Below are 13,883 nucleotides of genomic sequence, written 5' to 3' on the forward strand. Positions count from 1 at the left end.
GTATAGTCGTTTTCTAGCCGTTGTAGGCACCGCTACCCGCTGTTTTGGGTGACGCTTGAAGAGACACTATTAAGGACTATATTAACGACGGACAACACTAGCCGCAACCCCACGAGAACCATTCTCCCGACGACCCTTTCACAATGTACGGCCAGAAAATGTTGGGGCGGGTGTTCCCGACAAGCAGCGGCTACTGCCCAAAAATTAGGCAGCACGCTGTTGCTCCAAAGAAGGGCATGTTCAAAGAATTGCTCGGCGACTCTTCCATGTCCCAAATGAAACGGCGTTCTTTTTTCATTGCTCTATATAGTAGCTTTTCTTTTTTTCCGTCCGGGGTTGAAAGAGTAGGCACCTTTAGAGCACGTGAAACGATTTCCTTAAATGCAGCTATTTCTCCGGGGAAGCCCTAGGGTGGAACATGCTTCCGGGCTCAGTAGTAACATCCGTTAGTGTGTATTTAATGCTGCTTGGTGCATTTATTCATTTTGGTGGCGCAGCTCCCTAAAATTGCAGTTTCTTTCTGTTCTTATTATGAGTGCTACATGATCACTGTGCGCTATCTTGTCTTTACTATATTTAATGTGAAAGATCTCATCTGTAGAATGAGCTTTACTATCTTATATGCGCAAAACGCGTGCACTACATTTCCTGATACAGTAAACTCTCAGTTGTACGAACGTCACTTTATCGAATATTTCAGAATAACGAACTTTTTAAATATCCCCGGCAGTTTTCTTATAGATTCTATGCAAAAATGTGTCACTTAAACGAATTTCGGAACAGTCAATATTTCAGTTTAACGAACTCGCTCAGAGGACCAAGGCTTATTTTTGCGATCAGAACCGATGCCCGCCCTCATCAAACCGCCGCCCCAGCGGCAATGTAGTGTCGCTGGCGTTACAGCGCCCCTGGGACAAAGCGGCGGCGTATAAAACGAACGGCAACGAGGCATGGCCTCCGAGATCGCCCACACAAACAAGCAAGCATGTAATCTCGAAGGCCATGAATAAAGTAACATCGCTGGCTTTTACAACGCCGCCAGAGCAAAGCGGCGATCTGTCACACCACAAACCCCGTGGTGTGTGTTTTTTTCCGACCGGCTAGTCGTGGCATGGTCCCCGTCTCTTTCTTTCGAAGAAGAGGCGAAGAAGACGAAGAAGAAGCAACTGCCGAGCCAGTTTCAAGCCCTATAACCCTAGCTGAGGTTGTAGGGTACATTGGAAATTTGAGAGACTTTGTGTCTCAACAGCAAGCTGTGCCAGAAGAAGTGTACAAAAGATTGACTCTTTGGACAGTTTTGTTACTTCCTGTGCTTTAAAAGTACAAGTGCAGAAGAAGATTACAGATTTTTTTTTCTAAGTGAGAAAGGCAGCATTATAACTGTTATGAACCTTGCACTTGTTGATATGTACAAATTCCATTTCACACATTTCTAACACTATGGATGCCATGCCTTTTGCTCCATGAATTGCACTTCAAACTTTTGACTCTGTGTGCCATGTCTTATGTTAGTTTAGTGAATATTCAGTTTAGTGAACTTTCAGTTAAGTGAACTATTTCCTTCGGTCCCTTGAAGTTCACTCAAGTGAGAGTTCACTGTATTACGTTTATACGAAAGTGAGATAGACTTATGTCCTGTATTGCCATTCCTGTTTCCGGGGGCCAACAGTATCAATAAACAAATAAACACAAATACAGCATTCCAAAGCTCGCTGCCCTAAAGTGTGTAGAGGAGTCGACTTAGGCAATTTAGCAGGCGAGTGTCCTCACAAACGTTTGCGAGTTCTGAGTGCAAGAAGCAGAGCGGAAGAAAACTTAAAGCGCGCATTGTACCTCTATGAACCGCACCACAGAGAACCGTCTATATATATTGCGGCTAGCGACATGAAATCGCTTGCTGTGTTAAGGATGAATTTTCACGCCGTACTTTGTTTCTCCGTTGTCTTTGTCCCCTCTGTTTCGCAACGCTCTTTCAGCCCAGTCAAGCCCACCTATCACTGTAACATAATTTACACCCTCAAAGTCAATAAGGTTGTAAATCGGTCCATAACTCACGCCCTTACAATTTTTAGGTGTAAACTTACACGTAAAAGAGTGTAAGGGTGTCAGTTATGGACCTATTTAGACCTTTATTCGCTTTCAAGGGTGTACACACAGTGAAAAGCGTCCATCCGGGCCACATTCCTGGTAGCGATCTGGTACTGAGACCACATCGGCATGCGCTTCAAAATTTCTTCGTCAGATAAAGAGACATCCTCTTCAGCTAGATTTTAATTGAAAAGGCCTGACATCACTTGCTCGACAAACCACAGCGCTCAATAACGTAATGTACAAAGTTGACTCTTCAATTAACTTGGCACATATCGAGGTTGCGGAAGTAAAGCAGATCAGTGGTCGCAGCCCGTACAGAACAATCCAGTAAAAGTAACTCACATGATAGCAACAAAGTATAACAATCCGGCTCGCTTTTCTTTTCTTAGTAGGTCACAGAAAGGTGACCTAAATGGCGCTTGAGGGAGTCTTCCACGTATAATAGATCATCTGCAGCATCAGCGATGAAGCACGATGGCTCTGTGATACCGCGCTATGTCATCAGGAGTACATTTACCGAACGCCACAAAATTCATTGGCTGAGGCCGTACTCTCACACAAAGAAACGTCCATGGCTTCCTCGGCAATCTGTGCAATTCGCGATGGCATAAAAGCATCGACAATTAAATAAAAAATTTAATATTTAATCCATGGAACTAAGTTACTGGCTAGTCACGCGCTGTCGTCTCGTGGGCCCAAGACGTCGGCCCCACCTGGGAGCCACACTAGGCCTACCTGCCCTAACTTCCTACCCTACAGTGGCAAATAAAGTTGTTTCTCTCTCTCTCATTAAAATGAGCTGTCTCACCTGCGCTGTTTGCCAACTGTAGGTATATTTGTTTCAGAGTGCGCGTTAAAAAAAGAATATTTTGTAAACAGTCAGTAATATAATACGCATCCCAAGAATACACGGGGTCATATAGGGCTCGTGGTTTCTGCCAGACCATCCCGACAATACATGTAGGGAGCCTTCGCTCAAGCGCTGTTTTAGGGTGGTGACATCACCAAAAGTGTTGTCGCTGTTAAAGAGACGCTTTCTTTGCGAAGCATCGCGAATTTTTTTTTAACCACCCTGGAGCTGCTGTTGTTCTGCCGAATAGCTTACATTTAATTTTTTTCTTTAAATACTGAATTACGTCCACGGGGGCCGGATCGAATCGCGGTCCCCCAGCACAATAGACCGATGCTCTTACCGCAAGGCCACAATTGCTCTCTCTCTCTCTCTCTCATGGTAATTATTACAAATATAAACCATACGTGCGTAAGTTGTCCACATGGCGCCCAGAACAGTCATAGCCGCGTCCACAGGTATAAAATCAAACACTCCACGCTACCATTACTACGGTAAGTTCTCCAATCGCAAGCACGTTTCTATTGTGCCAACGCCAACTATAGCTCTCTGGCATAATTGCCGCGCGTGTCATGTTGCCGAGCCCACGCGCAAGCGCCAATTTCCTCTATACGCCAAAGACGCAGGAATGAAATGGGCAAACTTGCAGCAGCTGACGTGAATTATAATACGCAATTCACACTGCGAACCTGCACACGCCTTCGATATGCATGACAATTATTTATTTTTCTTGTTCTATGCGAACGCATCAAATTTGTTTCTTTACAGTTGTATGCCGCACGAAACGCTGAAGCCAACAAATTCAGGAGCATAACGGAACGCCCTTCGATACTATATTGACGGACTCTGGTATAGTATTACCTCCCGTCAAGAACGTGAAGTGCGTTAAGCCCTGTTTTTTTTTTTTTATTGCTCTCGCACTAGCAGGTAAAATAAATGTGCTTTTCGAAGTGTTCTATATAAAACGATGTCCTCATCGGTCTCGTTTAACTATATGTACGTTAAACGTGTAGTGCGTAGGGCTCGCATGAGCTGTATTTCTCCCCAATGGCTGGGCACGAAGCTCACTCAAAGAATGGGATTACTTGCACGGCACCAACCATCGCGCGCACCGTATAGCTTCCCTCGGTCATAGTCTGGGTAGGGTGTCTATAGTCGGACACAACTCAAATCTGCAGTGAAGCCCCGCCCACGCCCTCATAACCACCAGCCACTGTTCCTCCGCTAGACTGCAAATAGTTCGTACTTCAAACTTTCCCTGTTACCTAAATAAGGCGCTAAGAACAAAAATAAGATCATAAGCGAGTAATTTAGTACGTTTTCATTCGTCTATTATAGTGGAACGGTGAAAGCCTAATTGTTTATTGAACTGAAATAAAACGCTTGCTTGGCTGCAACTATTTATTGTCAAGTTTCACTTCAGTTGGCAGTGAAGTTTCATGGGTAAAACGGGGTCAGCAGTGAAATGAACTGTACCGCAGACTTTTGAAGAGTGAAATGCTCAGATTCCATACACTTTGTCCATGTCTGTTGCACACATCATCGCTTCCGCCGATGAAGACTCTCAAGAACGGCAGACGCTCCGGATATGGTGACTTCTAGCCACCATACGCCGGAGTTACCAAGTACGATGCCATTGTGAAATGGTCGCATGACGACTTTGTTTGCGTCTCTGGTTGGCTGGAGGAGTAACAACCCCGCGCGGTCTGTGTGCCTTGGTTGCCCACTGCTGTTCTGTTTTTTTTTTTTTTCTTTAAGTTGTATACTACCAGTCCAGGTGGCCTCTTGGGCTCAGAGACTCTCAAAATCGCTAAATTTAGCGAAATGTTCCACCCAGCATCTTAGTGGGCTGTGGCACGTTCCCTTTCAAAGGTTGACACCACCTTAAAACAACAGCGTAAGTAAGCGTGAGTAATGAAGGTTCCCTATAAGTGGTGGAACTGCGAACGCCACCTAGAAACTACGTCATGCGAAAACGATGTACCGGGCCCAAAGTTTAGGTCGTCGTTTTTAGCTGCAGCTCCAAATTTAGGCGCCTATCTCGAATGACGATTTAAAAATGATAAAGCATGGAAGAATGCAAAACCTTCGTCTACGTAGAGAATATGAACGTTGGCGAATATCCTCGCTGTGACGTCACTGTTTCGTACGTACACCCATAAGCGGGCGTATTTGAACAAAGAAATGATGAAGTCATGTTAATACGGACACAAGCGGGCTTGCGTTTAAAGATATGTGAAAAGTACGCTTCGATATCTCGCACGACTAAAGGTTGGGAGAATAAAGACCAAGTTAATCCTTAATAATATGCACCGCAGATGTCAGGCTTTAATTTTGTTACAATTGTATAAACCGTTAAGATCGTAAAACCGTTAAAATTGTAAGATCCGTTAGAACTTCGGCAGATCATCTGCAATAGCACTCTACGGAATTCGAAAATATGACTGCCCTAATTTAGCAATACACACCGCTTGTTTTATCCTGTTGGTGGACCGCGTCTATTTAGAGAACCGTTGGAGATGAGCTTCAGACCGTCTTGTTTTTCGAAGTGGCGTTGTCGAAGCACTTGCTCAGCCGCCCGCGCACAAGGTCAATATCAGCTTCACATGAACTAACTAGCACAAATCATACGAAGTCCACGTCATGAGAAGGATACAACACTGAAACACACACACACGCACGCACACACATTCGTTTGATGCTAGCAGACGATCCAAGCGCAGCCCTTGTGCAGCATTTGTTTAAGAAGTTTCGGATTCACAGCGGGCCGGATGTTTGTATTCTGCTACCTGCCACGCCTGCCAGCCCAACGTTTTTAAACATGCCAGCCCAGGTGCCAGCTCAAACCGAGTTCAAGATACAACACTACAGACACGAGAGCAGCGACAACCCGCGTCAACAGAACGCACGCGAGAGCACCGACAACTTGAGAGGAAGCACTATCTCGGGAGCTCCTACCCACAGACGCCGAAACAGGGGAAATCGTTTTGTGAGGCAACCGCTGAACTAATTTGGATGAGGCTTGTAGAATTCAAGAGAAGCTATACTATGCAAGAACTACTGCAAGCAAACTTTCTATTTAGGTCATCAGTACCCTTAAATAATTCTCATAAAATCGTGAAACATCGGTAAAAGAATAAAGTATCAAGTTTACAACTCAACAATTTGACAACACAACTCACAAATCTGTAAACTGTGTTTATATCCTATGCATATAACAAAGCAACATGAGACGGAAAGGAACAGTCACACAATTTGTGCTTCTGCGCGGTATAGTAAACAATGTAAATACTTAAGGTAAGCCGTAAACGAGTGCACTATATTTGGCCGCTTTAGGTGATCTAACACATGCAGCTTACAAAAGTGAGATTATAGAACTAGCATTGTAAACTGTGCGCTCTTCTTGTCTTTTTATTCTCCAATTTACACAAAACTCTTTTAAAAACCTGATACCTAAATGAAAATTCTGCTTTCAATATTCCGTAGGATTTGGCTTCCTAGCTCATAAGCAACAAACTTCATTGAAATTGGTTAATTAGATGCCAAATTATCAGAGCATTTCTCCGTTTCACGCGCATTAGAACAGGAAAACATAAAGCTTCCTCTAAAACCCGACAAGTATCACTTCTAATCTAAAGCCCTTGTAAACACGACTAACATACCATAACATAGAAACATAGTTCGAAGCACGTTGTTATTTGTGCGCCATTAGCGTTATTTGATTACTTCAGCATACAATGTGCTGACATGACATTCTCGACTATTTCTTTTTCGTTAAGTGAAGGTCTTAGATCTCTAAACCATAGAAAAAAATGCTGACAAGCCTCAGAGTGCCGTTAATAATGCATTAACTTTTCTACCGCCAATTCAGGTTTCGCTTCCCAGGAAATATACTATGTTGCGACGTCAATACAAAACCTAACAACGAATAGCAGCATACGAGGCAACCAAGCAATCCGGTGCGAGTGTCAAAACGTCGCAATGTTCTGCTCTCACGTGACCACATTACTGTGCCGTGCAGTTAGGACACAGCATCCTCCTGGGAAACGAAACTGAAAATGACTAGAAAAGCTGTCATATTGAATCGTCAACGGTGCAGACGCTTGTCACTATCGTTTCCATTGATTAGAGCTCTAGGACTTTAATTTAAACAAAAAAAAATTATTAGTCGAAAGTATCATGTTGAACCCTTTCAAGGGGAAGCTTTAGCTATGGGCGAACTACAGTTTTTCTATTCAAATACATACACATGTTTTATATAAGCAACCGCTGAACCATCTTAATTATGCTTGATATGTAGCTAACAGGGTTAAATTCTGTCGACAGCTATACACGCGGACAACTTTCTGTGGCTATGAAGGGAAAGCTAGGGAAGCAAAGCGCGCACAAGTGAGGGCGCTTCTGAAAAGAGTCCCACGTTTTAACCCACGTTAGGTTAGGCTAGGGAAGAGAAAACAATCACCTTGATATCAACAGTCAAATAAGAGAGAACACACCACTGAGAGTAAACATTTTCTTATTTTGCGGCTTTTCCCTTCCGCATCTGGGAAAACGCAAAACCGTCGCACGTGTAAGCTGCGTCGATTCAGCTTCTGTTCCGAGCAACCAAAAGCACTGTCACGCTGCCGGACTACTTGGCGCAGTGAGACATGTGCAGCAGCCACGCGCCCGTAGCTTTCCCTTCATAGCCACAGAAAGTTGTCCACAAGTATATAGAAGCAGAATTTTGGCTAGGGCTTCAACCGTATTAAAGAAAGAAATATATTCTTTTTTTAATACGGTTAAGATATAAACTTATTAAAAGAGCAATAGCCTTCATGTGTCTGAGGCGGCGTTGGTGAGGTCCTGTACTCAATAAATGCAGGAAAGCTCCTTACCCTCCTTCAAAAAATGAAGGGTAAGCGGAAAACCAAGCCGCAGGTTGTTTCGTACATGCATAAAGTGGCCCACAATTTAAAGAAAGTGGCCAGCAGGTACCAAGTACGGATACTTTTTTCGGCACCACTGAAGCTAGCTGGCCTGTAGAAGGCCAGCAAGCTTCTGGCCTGCTTGCTGGCCTGTAGCCTGCTGGCCTGTAGACTCGTAGAAGCTGGCCCTTTGTGGTAAAAGCCGTACAAGGCCGTATGTGACTTGAGCGGTCAGTGTGGTGTACGAAATTCCACCTAATTGCGGCAGGGTGTATACCGGCCAGACACGCCGTTGCATCAACGATAGGGCAAGAGAACACGAGCTGTCTGTCACGAATAAGACCAGTGCACATTTACCCATGCACTGCGATTCCCTCACGTGTGAGCCAGATCTTTTCCATATCCGCATGCTTCGTAAAAACAAATATTCCTCGGCACGGCAATTAATGGAAGCTTATTTCATCAACATGAAACGTGACGTCTGTGTCAGCAATGCGTCTGTGGCTTTACGCAGCACTGTATGATTGGACAACGATGCAAACTGAGTACTGTGTGCAAACGTACGCGCGCACATGGCCACCTCCTCCTATAAATGTGACTCCGTGTGCGTTCAATAAACTAGATGCAAGTTAGGCTCTTTCCTGTCCTACAGCTTCTTTCCGCCCTTGGTTGCGTCTTTGCGGAAAAAGGAAGACATCGAAGCAAGAAATATCCTCTAGAGACTCAACGACAACTCAGTGAGGTCATCGCTTTTCAAGTAGGTTCTTACTACTGGTATGTTACCAACGTAGTCAAGTATAGCTGGCGCTTATATTGATGCAATGTTCGGCAGGTAGCTGCGCGTTCCATGGTATACTCAATGTTTTAATGGGCGCGGTGCGCTTAGGATTCCCAGGTGGTCGAAATCAATGCGAAGACTTCCATTACAGCATCCCTCGTACCGCTGTCTTATTTTCGGGACGGCAAACAGTTCGAAAAATCGACCGCAAAGATCTTTGAACTTGCGCCTTTTCCAGAGTTCCCAACATCCTGCCTTACACCGCCTATACGTAGAGCCAATTTCCTTTTGCTTTTTTCCAGGGCGAACTTTTAGAAGCAACGTTAGAAAGTATTTTGCAATACCGTTTGTAGCGCGTCAGTTGCATCAAAGCTCTGTAACGCGTCGTCACCGGTTCTTCTGTTGCCGAGTGAGTCCTGTCGTTCTGATGAAACCGCTGAAACTCCCTTATGCTGATGTGCGAGTCATAAAACTTTTGACACAACGCACTGCATACCCTATCCTATCAGTCATTCGTTGTCGTTGTGCTTCTCCATTGCGCCCACAAAAAAAAAAAAAGGAGCGCATACTATCAGTTGCGAAATTCGCTGGTAATGAACTATTATCGAGAGGAAGTCACGTACACTACCGGCACATGATGCAAACGAACTTCGACGGAACGGCGTCTCTACAAACTTATTTACCTTTTATTGAACTGTCTCCCATAAATACTGAGAAAAGCATACCGCTAATTAGGAAATTTTTACATCAATCCCTCGCTAACGCACATATGTACATATCGAAGGGTGCAGAGCATACTGCTGTCAGCTGTCGGCGTTGCAGTTTCCCCAATCACCTCCTGTCAAACAGAACCGTCGTTTCGCTTAGAGATCTGATATCAATGATAGCACATCATCCCAACATCACACAGCTCTTGTACATCGTCGAAGTGCTCGAACTTCGAGTGTAAGAATTTCTGAAAGCTGGACTTGAGTTAGTGGCAGCGATATACCACAAACGCCTACGTCTGGACGCAGCGCGAAAGACTTCCGAGACGCGTTTTGTGGACGCCTAGCAGGTCACCCAGCTAAAAGTTAAAACAAGAACGAAATAAACACAAAAAACTCACAATTTCACGCTGTGTTGAATGCCCAGCTTGAGAAACGCGCTACCAGCTGACACCAAGGACTAAAGTCCTTGTATTGGATTTGGATTACGCTTCCACATCGGTGCGCGTACTTAACTGCGGTTTCGATTTCGGTATCAATTTGTGCAGGGTTTGTGTACAGTGGACGCTTCCTTACGCATGGAAGAGTTTTGATATCAACCTGATTTATCAACCTATGATTCATGGTCACAGCTTCTAAACTTTTCGACCAGAGATAACTTAATTGGGAAGAAAAAGTGTTAACTTGAGGAAATTGTAATATCCGGGGTCCCTGTGATGCGTGTTTCGGCGCCCAATAAACATAGTATTTCAAGTAACAATTTTTTCCAGAAACTCTCAGGCTGCTATAACGTAAGGCCTCCTTTTGCTCGACTCTATGACTTTCTGATCCAACGCTTACAAACACAGATCCCGCTGATCGCGAGGGCGGAGCGCGAAGTAGAAAATAATTCGAATACTGCTCAGCTTTTCCCTTACGCGCTTGTTGCATTCACGAAGGTTATGGTCAAACGATTGTTCAATGTTGATATGGCGCTGCTTCACACAAACATGATAGCACTTTCAATACTGGCCTCAGCTGAGCAGCAGCTGGGATCAACTACGTGCTCGTTTTTGAGTTTTCAGCTGACAGTGACACGTAGCCGAGAACAATGAAATCGTGCTGCGAATCTGGCCGGAGGGCGTGGGCGAATGGGAAGATTATCTTAAAATTGTTATTGTTGAAGCCGATAGAACAGCGGCCGAAAGGTTTAGTGTAAATTACAGCATTCCCTTTTAAGGCGAAGCTTTGCCACTTCCTTCGACTTTCCCACTGCTGCTGCTGTCGCGCACATCGCGTCGAGGGGTGCTTCAGAGCGTGTATATAGATGACAGGGGCGAGTGAGAGGAAAGGCGACGGGAGAAACTCGTTTTCACCCCACCGCGTCGAATGTACACAATGCCCCCGGGAGATCCCTGGCCGTCACCACATTAGCCGCTTGACAGCTGGTTATCCACGACTCCGCTCATAAGCATTGGGGAAACTGCAGCGCTTCCCTTTCTAAAGTGCGAGGCCAGAGGTGACGCAGAACTGTAAAGAGAAGAGAAGGAGAGGGATAGGAGAAGAGGCAGTTCCCATATAAGAGAGGAGGGGAGGTGACGTGAGAAGGCAAGGAAACCCCATACAAGTAAACTGAGCCTGTTTTCTTGCACCTGGTTGTGGCGAAACAGGGTAGGCTTAAGTTCAAGGTATGGTACAGTACATTGCTGCTATCCCTGAAAAATAAATGCCATGCAAATGTGTCCAGTGGGCAACTTACGCAGGGCGTGCAGAAGCAGAGCTGCATTAATTAAAGCACACCACAGGGTCCAGGAGACACTATGGAGGTGGTCAACCATTAAATCAACACTTCTGTGCCCGCCACATTAGCTTTGCGGCTATGGCATTGCTAGAGGTCGTGGATTTGATCCCAAGCACGGCAGCCGCATTTCAACAGGGGCGAAATACAACATGCACATGCACTTATATTTTGGGACACATTAAAGAACATCATGGTGTCAAAATTAATCCAGAGTCCGCCACTACGCCTTGCCTCATAATATGAGTATGGTTTTGGCACGTACAGCCCCATAATCCAATTCAAGTTTAATACTTCTGTCACAATGTGACGTGCCATGTGAGAAAACGACAACGCTCAACCCTCTCAGAGGTTATAAAATATGGCGCACAACGCCTCAAGCAAACACCTCTCCCTGTGTGTGCTGTGTACTACGCAGACAAACAGCAGTGGTGCACGCAAGGTAACTTTTAACATCAACTCACCACTCTCATGTTAGACTAAACATTGAAGAAATTAAGCTTTAGCCGTGAACATCACCGCTAATTATCGTCAATCAAAGCATCCAACACGGAAAGCTTCACTTACATTGATTCCCGCATTGCGTGAGATCTGCATAATTTCTTATTTTATACCTCTACCTATTCACTCATTCTCAGGAACCTATTTAAGGAAATTCCTGTGGGTATCTAGGAAGAAGCACATCAGAAAAGCTTGACATATACAGCTGTGAGGAGTAGACTTGACAGTACAATGAACAGAATGGCACCATATAAATTTCTGTAGTGCTGCTGGATATTTACAGTTGGTCACAGAAAACACAAGGCACATACTCATCTTTTTAGCTCTGGTATAACCATGAGTGAAGGCCTGGGTACAGTACAGTTCACATTTATAGGTAGCACGCAGATATTGAGCTACCAATTGAAACTGAAATACGACATTAATCCCCATATTCTAGAACGTCCCTCCACTCCACTCAACACCCAACTTAAGAAAATGGATGGCAGCGCCACCCTTTGAGAGGACTGATCACTGCAGTTCATTGACGAACTATAACAATTACTGACAATCACAGCGTCATCAGTTGAGGTGTTGCGCTGTGCTCAACATGGTGGAGTGAAGAACTTCGAGTCAAGGATTGTTTGAGAATACGGGTCTAAGGCACACAATTTTTCTATTGCACAGATGCAATTCCAATGCTTATTTGTCTCTTTCACCAAAGTAGAAGCGTCTTGAATTACATTGACTTTATCACCAACTATGGGTCCCTTTAACAGTAGACTAATGTACACTTAGGATTCAATTCTTGCCAAGTGCTTACTCGAAATGAAGTATCTCTACTGCAAATGTCTGCCATTCTAGTTATTCCATAAGAGCATGTCGTTATGACACCCCCCCATCGCAATAGGAAACTAATTCCTAAAGCACAGTACAAAAACTAATGTTACAATGAGCGTGGTAGCAGGCAGATCTCCTGCTAACTGCCCATCAAAATCTTATGCAACTTCAGTCATCTGCACATCTAAGCTGGTGAGCAGTGGCGCACCAAATGCCATTTCTAAGCAGCATGCCTATTTCGGTGCACGCTGAGCAAAATTCTGCGGACTGTTTGCAATCTTGTACTTTTTCCTTCTCTATCCTTCACTACATACAGCAACACCAGAAAAAGAATATCACAAGTGAATAGCCATAAGACTGGCAAAATCACGATAGACAGCACTGCAGATGACAGGAAGCTAATAAAACTGGTATCAGGTCATTCCCACTCCTCACACTTGCAGGTAGTTCTGTAGGCAGTTGTGGTTTGACAAAAATTAACTGTTATTTTGACAGTTGGCAGCATCACAAACATGTCACGGAGCCATTATGACAACTCACAATCACTCAAATGCTCTATTAACTGCCAACTTCCTCCATAATGCAAAAATATGATGAGCCCAGCACTTTTGCTATTTGCCAATTCCTGCGCAGAAATGCCGCATATCACTATTTCACCAGTAAGGCCACCAGTCTTGTCTCCTTGACACTACACATACTACAGTGCTAACATTCTGCCTGCCCTTGCTCTATGCAGTCTATTTTGGCAGGCTTTCTTTCCAACATGGAAGCATTTTCGTCTAGTCATACTCCCATCAACATCACACCAAAATTCTCAAAGCAATTCAACCCCTGTACACCCTTTCCAATCCTTCGCATCAAGTCCTGTGCATCCACCACCATTCTATTCATAAATCCTTTATAATTCCTAATCCAGAGACTTTTCACGTGCACATTCCCCAACAACTCGCTGTCAAAACAAGCAACAGAGCTTGCATCACCACTACCACAAATCTTACTCTTCTCATTTTCATCAGCACTGTTCAAATACTTCATAGTGTGTCATAGCACTCCAGTGTGCTCATAGCTCCTGCACCCAAGTAGTATTTGGTTTCAACTTTGCCCACTTGCAAATATCAGCTAGTGCTTGCGTATGCTCACATGTCACTCTTACTGCTGACGAGGAAAATTGGGACAAAAGACAACTCCGTTGGGAAGAAATGATAGACAAGTGCTCAAAATGATCACTGAAAAGTAGTACTTGTCTGTTGCTTCTTCCCATGTGAATTGTCTTTTGTTTGCACTAATTTTCCTCATCAGCAATGCAAGACCAACTAGCCCAACAAATACTTGTTCTACAGTACATCATTCTTACTGATGTTGCTATTCTCACACTTATTCTTATTAATACCTAAAAGTTGAAATGTTGAGTACCCAAAAGCTGCTGCTTCTACCTGACCAGTTCGGCTACAAT

At 44.3% G+C, this 13,883-nt stretch overlaps 1 protein-coding gene across 1 annotated transcript in view; it reads right to left on the reverse strand.

The window, feature by feature from the left end:
* Positions 1-9,863, reverse strand: part of LOC126543694 (uncharacterized) — a 35,934-nt gene extending 26,071 nt beyond the window's left edge. Inside the window, exon 1 of the mRNA XM_050190800.3 lies at positions 9,735-9,863. The gene's annotated coding sequence lies outside the window, so the exon portion shown is untranslated. The remainder of the gene's footprint in view (positions 1-9,734) is intronic.
* Between the last annotated feature and the right edge of the window lie 4,020 nt (positions 9,864-13,883).

This window comes from Dermacentor andersoni, chromosome 10 (assembly GCF_023375885.2).
Source record: "Dermacentor andersoni chromosome 10, qqDerAnde1_hic_scaffold, whole genome shotgun sequence".
NCBI lineage: Eukaryota > Metazoa > Arthropoda > Arachnida > Ixodida > Ixodidae > Dermacentor > Dermacentor andersoni.